General features: G+C 29.7%; 1 pseudogene; it reads left to right on the top strand.

Moving 5' to 3' along the window:
• The first annotated feature begins 6,307 nt into the window (after nucleotides 1-6,307).
• Nucleotides 6,308-6,426, top strand: LOC118608881 (annotated as a pseudogene).
• The last annotated feature ends 2,409 nt before the right edge of the window (nucleotides 6,427-8,835 follow it).

The following is an 8,835-nucleotide window of genomic DNA, read 5'->3' as shown; positions in this document are numbered from 1 at the left end:
ATCAGAAGAAAATTTATACTAACTTATACCACTGACACAGAACACTGAGATAATCTAGTTTATGCCATTATTCTTCTGTAAGCAAGGAAATTGACAACCAGAAATATTAATGGACTTACAATTTACCAAACAAGTTAGTGTCAGAGCCCTTCGAATCTCTAGTGTATTTTTCTCTTTATAATAATTATAGATAATTTATTATTTTGACATATAACATATGGTATTTGCAGAGAGAAACTGGATTAGAGAAGATATTTAATCACCCAATACCACTCCATTTTTGGCTATAGTTCTAAAAATAGTATCAATAAAAGGAAAAATATAATTTAATTTTATATGAATTTGTAAATATATTCATAAATATATAAATTAATGAATATATTTTAAAGGTAATAGAATTAAAAATAAAACCAAAACCCAAAATAGTTGAAATAAAGGAAGGCAAAGGAAGCAAAATGATCCTGGGAGGAAAATGCAAACATCTAACATACTCCATGTAGAAACTGACTCCAGGTTATGGCCCACTCTACAGGATGCTCCCCAAAGTTGAGCTACTTAGATTAGGTCAAGTAGACTGTAGGCAAAAATAATCTAATAATGGATGCAATATGTAGAGGGATTCTTTACTATAAGCAATATATCTATGCTTCCCCAATCAGCTCTTGTTTAGTCTTAGGCCACATTGCATTTCCTTTTAAATCACTTGTTTTATAGCATACATAATTGTTATGTAAAACTTCCCAAATTACAATGAGATTATGATACAAATGATTTCTACAGTTTTATAAGGTAGATTAAATATATTTTGTAAATTTTCTTTTCTTGTAATGTCTGCTCTTTATCTGTTAACTTTTTTCAATTATTTATGGTATTTCTTTTGTTTCTTTGTGTCTCAGTGAAGACTTCTCTGACTACCATATTTAAAATTGAAATAGATGCTTTCCTAAAAAATTCCTTCCTTTTCCTTATTTATGCTTCTTCACAGAATTTTTGTCACCTAACATGCTATGTGTTTTACTTAACATATTTTGCTTGTCTTTCTCTCCTTTACAATATGGAAACACTCAAAAGAGAGGTAATTTGTGTTTGTTTTTGCCCACTGCTGTGTTCTTACTTTTAAAGAAAACTTTAGAAAAAATTCAATCATATACCAATTAACTTTTATATAATGTAATGTTATTTTAGGATAAGCATCATTACTAAATGTCATTATTTCTTTTTTTTTTAGTGACTTTGGACCAGGCGTTTCCCACCAGTGTTTTTCTAACTTTTGTTTTCCATGAAAAACATTCTATATTTCTTAACACTACAGTACCTTTAATCTTTGTATCACAATTCTTATCTTTCAGTCATATTTTAGCAACAAAATTAAAATTGTTTACACAAAAAGGTTTAAAAATAATTACATATTCATAAACTAGAGAATTCAGAAGGTCACAAAGCTGATATAACCTCTCAGCAGAACTAAAAGCAGGCTTCTTAAGTTAAAGAGGTTGTAAAACTATTATCTAACATATTTTTGAGTTAAGAAAAGAGTTAAATAGAAATTTATAAAGCACGTTGAAAGAACCTTAGGCTTTTATAGAAACAAATTAGTAAAGGTAACACTTGAAACCATCATTTTGACTAAATCAATTCAGAAATTGTAAAAACATGTATTTGAGCAAGTTTTAAATTGTTACAGTGTTTTAAGCTTGATTAAGCCTAATGCAGAATTAAAAAAATAAATTATCCTAAAGAAACCTGAACTATTACAGATCTAATAATGTCATGGTTACAGAAAGACAATAGAAAATTTACAAATTGGTTTACATGTCTGTGTGAGTTTAGAGAAAGGAAATTTGAGAAAGATATTTTCCTTTACTTATTTCCCTATTACTACTGCCATTTCCAATATAGTCACCGTACAATAGCAAGCTCAGAGTCAAGTGTAAAGTACAATCATAGCCATTGTGACAAATTGAAGGTATGTAATCTATCATTGAGAATATTTTTACACAATGTGACTCTTTATTATATATTTTATTTCATTGAGTCCAGAAACATTTTGATTCTGCTTTCCCATAAGGTATAAAATTTCTTGCCTTCAGTATTCATAAAAGTTGACCAAAACCTAACCTTAACATTTGGGTAACTGCAATAAAACATATAAATTTCAGTGAACTTGGTTATAATGCTCTTTTCTACCTTAGCAGTGGAAAAATTTTGTGCCTATGAAATATGTCATAGTTAATTTTCATAGTCTCTTCTAGATAGATGGTAATTTCTATTCTGTCAAATTTTCAGATTAAAGTAATATAATTATGTGAAATAAGGTAAAAACTGTATAAGTAATGATAGTAAATCAAAGCCTACTTGTGCCTAACTCAATATTATTACAAAAAAAAATTAATGTGGGTTTTTAAGTACATTATTATTATTTGATGACATAGCTTTAGGCAAATTATTTGGCAAGTATCTATGAAAATCAAAAGTACAAATATAATTTTATCACAGGAAGTTATAAATTTTAGAGGGAAGACTTGGCCATTGTATTTTATTTTATATTGTAAATATTATAATATTATTGGCCTATAGACTTATTAGAAACTTTTGGCCAAACAGGAGATGGCTTCTGATTTGAGATACTGTTAGGATGGAGTCTGAGAGAGAGGCTATACAGTCAGCAGTTCTCAGAATTCACTCTTATTTCTACTTTATTTCTTCAACCACTTGAAATAAATTAAAGGCTGGATACTGAACAGTCTTCTCCTTTAAGTTTATTTTGGAAGAAAAGGAAAGGAACAACTTCCACTGTTCTTCTAGTAAATGTAACTCTTACTAGTACTTGAAATTTAGTATTTCTACTTCATATTTTGATTATTATATTAGGCTAAACTATATGTAGTCAACACTCTTACATGTTAAAATGAAAATGTTGACAACTTTATATGGTTTAGTCCAATATTTTTTATGTTTTTCTGTTCAATTTTAAAATTCTATATGAATACAGTTAATGTTCATATGCAATATAAGTTTTTAGTACTATGTATAATTAACAAATATACCTTTAGGGATAAAAATTAGTCTACTTCTCTTTAAAATGAGAAATTAAATTTTATTTTGAAAGATACTATCCCTTTTAAACAATTAAAAAGTTACAAAGATATTCAGTATTAAATAAATTCTCAGAGACACTAACTAATGTGAACATTAAGTCCTGACTTCAGGTCACATAGTTTTAAAAATAATTAATAATCATTTTTTAGTAAATTGTTACAATTTTTTATGTTAATTTATGAGAAAATAAATTTATAAGTAAAATTCAAGTACATTTAATAGAGTTCTTTAACTGCAATACATTATTAGGAATAAAAAACATTTCCAAATATGATTAAGATTAATAGAATAGGATTTTAATTTTGATATGTTCACATTAGTTTCACATTTTATTATTTTCCATATATAAAAACTTAATGTGCAGAACAGATATCAATATTTTTCTAAAATAGTATTTCTTAAATATCTAAAATAAATATATTTCTATATTAACACATACACAAATGTGCTAATATAATGTTTTTAAATATTATAATAATGAAGATGGACATTTCATCATTTATGTTAAATGGTCATTAAAGAAAAAAGAGGAAATTATTTTTTAAATGAAAAAGTTGTTTTAAAGTGAAATAAAAAATACATTTTGCTTTATTAGTTTAAAGTAGACAAGCAATTCATATTCAAAGTACGGTCACTGCTGTCATTAATTAAATCGGCTTAATTGATGGTATAGCAATTTAAATGACACATTCAAAATTCTCATAAATTAGAAATGCATTCTTGTAAATACTATAGCCATTGTCAATTTTTCCTCACTAATTTTATTCCTCCAAAATTTATTTTTTAAAAATAAAGTTAAAACTCTTATATTTAACTTTATAATGAAAAAAATTATTAGTAAAGTAGTATTTTAAAAATAAATGATGCCTAGTTGTGAAATATTATGGACACAATCACACAACATGATGAATAAAGCTGATGAAGTAGAACATTTTACAATGTAATAAACAATTTTTTTAGCCAATATTTATCATTATATTTCAACTTGATTTTGGTGAAGTCTCTAAGAATTTAAATAAGTTATTTTAAAATTATTTTAATTAATATCTGTATCTCTATATTTTCTTTAGTAACTTGGACTTGACCTTTTTCTCTATCTTCATTTACCATTTTCTACATTAATTCATTACTTCTACCAATGAAAAGAAATTTCTCTGCCTGTATTTACTCTATTTTAACATAATATTTTACTTAAGTACTGTATTATACACAAATGCATCAATTCTGACACAATATCAGTAGGAGACACTTTATGTCATTTTAAAACATTCTAATGTTTGTCATTAACAAAATAAAGGACAAATGGGACAAGATGAAAATAGGTCTTTTCCTTAATCATCTTAAGTTGAATAGCCATAGATTAATTTTTTACATTTACACTTGGATCTTTATTATCTCTAAGAGCAAAGATTAGATGGTATTCCCCTCTCCTTTTTTTTTGGTCGGGGTAGGGACCCAAAGCTCGCACAAATGAAGTTAATTAGATCTATGTGTTCTAATCACTGTTTGATATCATATCTGAAGTTAGGATGAGCATGACCCCAGTTATTCAGCATAAAATAAGAAAAGGTAAATAGAGTTTAAATATAGAAATTGACTTGAGATAATTGTGCGACTATAGTATGCAGTGGCATTTGGCTAACAGGAGGGTCAGTACCATAGATATATATCATATTTAAAAATGTGTGTCTAACATTGTTGTTGTTTGAAATATGTTCTTCTATGCAATTTTTTTATGTATAGTAAAATATATCAACCTTTTGCTAATGCTAAGATATGAATCATAATTCTATAGGTTTTTGCCACTCTGAAGAAGTCTCCTGTTCACTTCTAGAAGAACTGTATTTTAAGTTAAAATACTAAAGCAATCATTTGTCTGAAGTCAAGTATGTGAAAAACACAGGTGACAATATTGGCTATAACTTATATTTAAATTGATTGCTCTTACTAATCCTTTAGGAATACTAACCCAAACAAAGTAAAATATAATCGCAATTTTACATTGACCATAAAAGATATGTTTTTAAATACTGTCAAAGATATGTTGAGAGCATCAATTGTTCCTGAATATCATTTGAAAATATTGATTACATACTCATAAATATTCATTCAAAAATTAATATAAATTACTAAAATTCAGAAAATATTTTTCTGATTTATATACCAGATGTAGTTTTAACAAAAAAGATATCCATTATGAAATCTCTAGCATATATGGAAGAATTATATTATTAAGTTTCCATATATGTGTAGGAATGTGGCTATTAACATAATGATTTAGAATATTGTAATGACATAATTTTGTTACTTATACTACCTCTATTTTTTCAGATACATGCATATATATACTAAGACATTCATAATTTAGTATTGAAAAAGTAGAAATTTTAAATTTTTTTATTTTTTATGAATAATGAGGTTATGTTTTCTATTAGTTTGCAATAATAATATATTTTAATTTAAGCAGAAAGTTATTTAATTCAGAGAACTAGGAGACTTACACTTATTGGAAGAGCTGCATGAGTAGACTCTGTTCTTTTGGGAACACTGCACGTTTGTTTTTTCAAGAGAACAGTGTCATTTTCCCATACTTTAAGGCTGAGTAATCAGGAAGCCAGGCCAAACGTACTGGCTCCAAGACCACACGACTTTTTCTACGATTCCTACAGCCAAATTGACACAAATGTGACATCTACAAAGCTGGCTAAAAAATTCTGAAAACTCAGTTATAGCTCAACTGCTACACTTCTTATGACACAGCTGCAGAAGCATGGTGCTCACCCCAAAATATTCATATTTGCCTTCACAATCTGTTCCACATGCGATCACTTGCAGAAGCTCTTTTCCGTGAAAGATCTGCTCAGAAAGATCTGCCCAGTCTTTAGCTTTCCAGTTTCATGCACAGTGAGGAACATGAGAGTGATCCATTCTATGATACCTACTACACAGATATTTTGAAATTATTTCTTTCAGCTTTTATACTTTTATCCAATAGTCCTTAACAAATTTTTTACCATGGTCATCAGCATTCATATAGTACCTGTGTTGTATAAATTAATGAAAATTCAAATTTCTGTTTCTAATTCAGTAACATCCTCTTAATATTTTTCTGTTGCTATATAACTTATCCATAATTTCTTTTAAAAAGAGTATGCTAAGAATATTACTCTTGTTTATGAATTTTTGAGTGTTAAAATATCTTGACCTTATCTAAGGCCATGCCACCCTGAATAAGCCTGATTCCGTCTGATCTCCAAAGATAAGCAGGGTTGGGCCTGGCTAGTACTTGGATGGGAGACCACCTAGGAAGACCAGGTGCTGTAGGCATCAAAAACTGATAAATGATAAAGTCCTTGCAATTTGCGAGGTCAACCAAGGGTTGCCTGGCCTAAAACTAATAATAATTAATTAAAAAAATAAAATGAAAATATCTTGAGTTTAACAATCAATAACTATTTTTAGTTATTATTTTATGGTTCATTATATTCTCGGTTTTGTTAGAGATGAGATTAACTTAGCTCTTGCTTAACTTTTACTAATTAAACATACTCTATTCTATGTGTTGTTTTTTAAACAATGGAAAAATTGCTATTTTTCTCCATGTGACTGGCCTTAATTTATAATGTTTATCCTCAGATAAACATGGAACAAAACGATTATTTTTTTTAATTGAAGTAATCCTATATCGGAACACAACCTTTACCCCACCTAACACTTACTGGTTCTACATTTACAGTGCTTAGCAATAATGCTACTATTATTACTACTACTCTTAGAAACACATTTTTAAACTAAAATGATACATGAGTTACCCTAAACATTTAAAAAACCTTATCTTTCAAAATAATTATGAGAACTTGATTTTCATCAGTCTTTTTTTTTTTTTTTTTTTTTTTTTGGTCCTATGTTGGTTATCTATCTCTGTAACAAATTGCACAGACTGGTGGATTAAAACAGCACAACTTTATTATCTCAAAGTTTCTGTGTATCTAGAGTGACAAGATTTAGCTGTGTATTCTGCTAAGAATCTCAGAAGGTTACATCAAGGTATCAGCTGGAATGCATTTTTATCTGGACGCTCAACTCAGGCAAAGTCCACCTCCAGGTTTATTTGCAGTATTGGTAGAATTTGTTTCCTTACATCTTTAGGACTGAGGGCTTCAGTTTTTTGTTGGCGTTGGAAAAATGCTCCTCTTAGATCCTTGCCAGGTAGGTCATGCAACATGGTTGCCTGTTTCTTCCAAGGCAGCTAGGTAATTTCCAGAGCCAGTCAGCTAGAATATGGAGCCTCATATAATGTTACATAATCACAGAATTTCTAGTTCACTAACTTTGTTATATTTTATTAGTTAGAAGCAAGTTACGTACTCAAGGGCTGGGAGGTAGGGAAGTGTTGTGATAAGAGCGTTAACACCAGCAGGCAGGTAATATGGAGGATCACTCTGGAGTCAGATTGCCATAGTTGACCCTTCATCTCCCAGTGATTCTTGTCCCTCCCAAATGAAAAATACATTCACCAGTTCACATACCCAATCCCCAAAAGTCTCATAATAATTTGATTATATCATCTGCTGAAGTATAAGATCCAAATTAAATCTCTATTTGGATAGGTCCCTTAGGTGTAGTTCCTCTTAATTCATTGATCTGTAAAACTAAAGAGACTGGTTATCCCCCCTTCCCATACATGCCACATACAACAGTGGGACAGGCAGAGCCAAACAGCTATAAGCATTCCCATCTATAAATGGGAGGTAGAAAGGAGTCAATCCCTATAGCAGTTTTAAAATATAGTTGGGCAAATGCTAGCTACTTGATTAGGTTTCGGTGCCTGGGAAGAACTGTTCACGAATCTCAACTCCCTCTCTGGGTCTTTGGTTCTGTCCTCCAAGTCATCCTTTTTTCATGGAAGATAGCACAGGTTTTACCAGCCTGCTTCTTGCCAGTAGACTTTAGAAACTCTGGAATCCTCCTTTCTTTTGAACTGTCAACTTCTCAGTCCAAGCTGAAAGTGTTTCTTTTTTGTTTATTTGTTTGTGTGTGTGTTTATTAAATTAATTAATTTATTTTAATTAGTTTCAAGTATACAGTACATTGGTTAGACATCTATATAGTTCATAAAACGATATCCCCAACTACTCTCTCTCTCACCTGGCTCTCCACCAAGTCAGCATATTAATGTTAACTGCATTCCCTATGCTGTGATTCCCTCCCCCAAGACCATCTATCAACTACTATTTTGTACTTCTTTAACCCTTCACCTCATTCTCCCAGACACTAATGCCCCCTCTCCTCTGTCCATCACCAAATTGTCTACTATATTTGTGAGTCTGTTGATTACTTTGTTCTTTTTGTTCCTTAGATTCTGAATATATGTGAAATCATATGGTATTTATTTTTTTCTGTCTGACTTATTTCACTTACCATAAGAACCTATAGGTCTATTCATGTCGTTGCAAATGGTAGGATTTCATTTTTTTTTCAATGACTGAGTAATATGCCATTGTATATATGAACTATAATAACTTTATCCAGTCGTCTGTTGATGAACATTTAGGTTGCTTCCATATCTTGGCTATTGTAATTGTGCTGCCATGAATATTGGGGTGCATATATATTTACAAATTATTGTTTTGGTTTTATTTGGATAAATACCAAAAAGTGAAATTGCTGGGTCAAAAGATGTATCTATTTTTAATTTTTTGAGAAACTGCCATACTGTTTTCCATAGTGGTTGTA

This window comes from Rousettus aegyptiacus, unplaced genomic scaffold (assembly GCF_014176215.1).
Source record: "Rousettus aegyptiacus isolate mRouAeg1 unplaced genomic scaffold, mRouAeg1.p scaffold_m13_p_10, whole genome shotgun sequence".
Lineage (NCBI taxonomy): Eukaryota > Metazoa > Chordata > Mammalia > Chiroptera > Pteropodidae > Rousettus > Rousettus aegyptiacus.
This window is presented reverse-complemented; position numbering and strand designations above follow the sequence as displayed.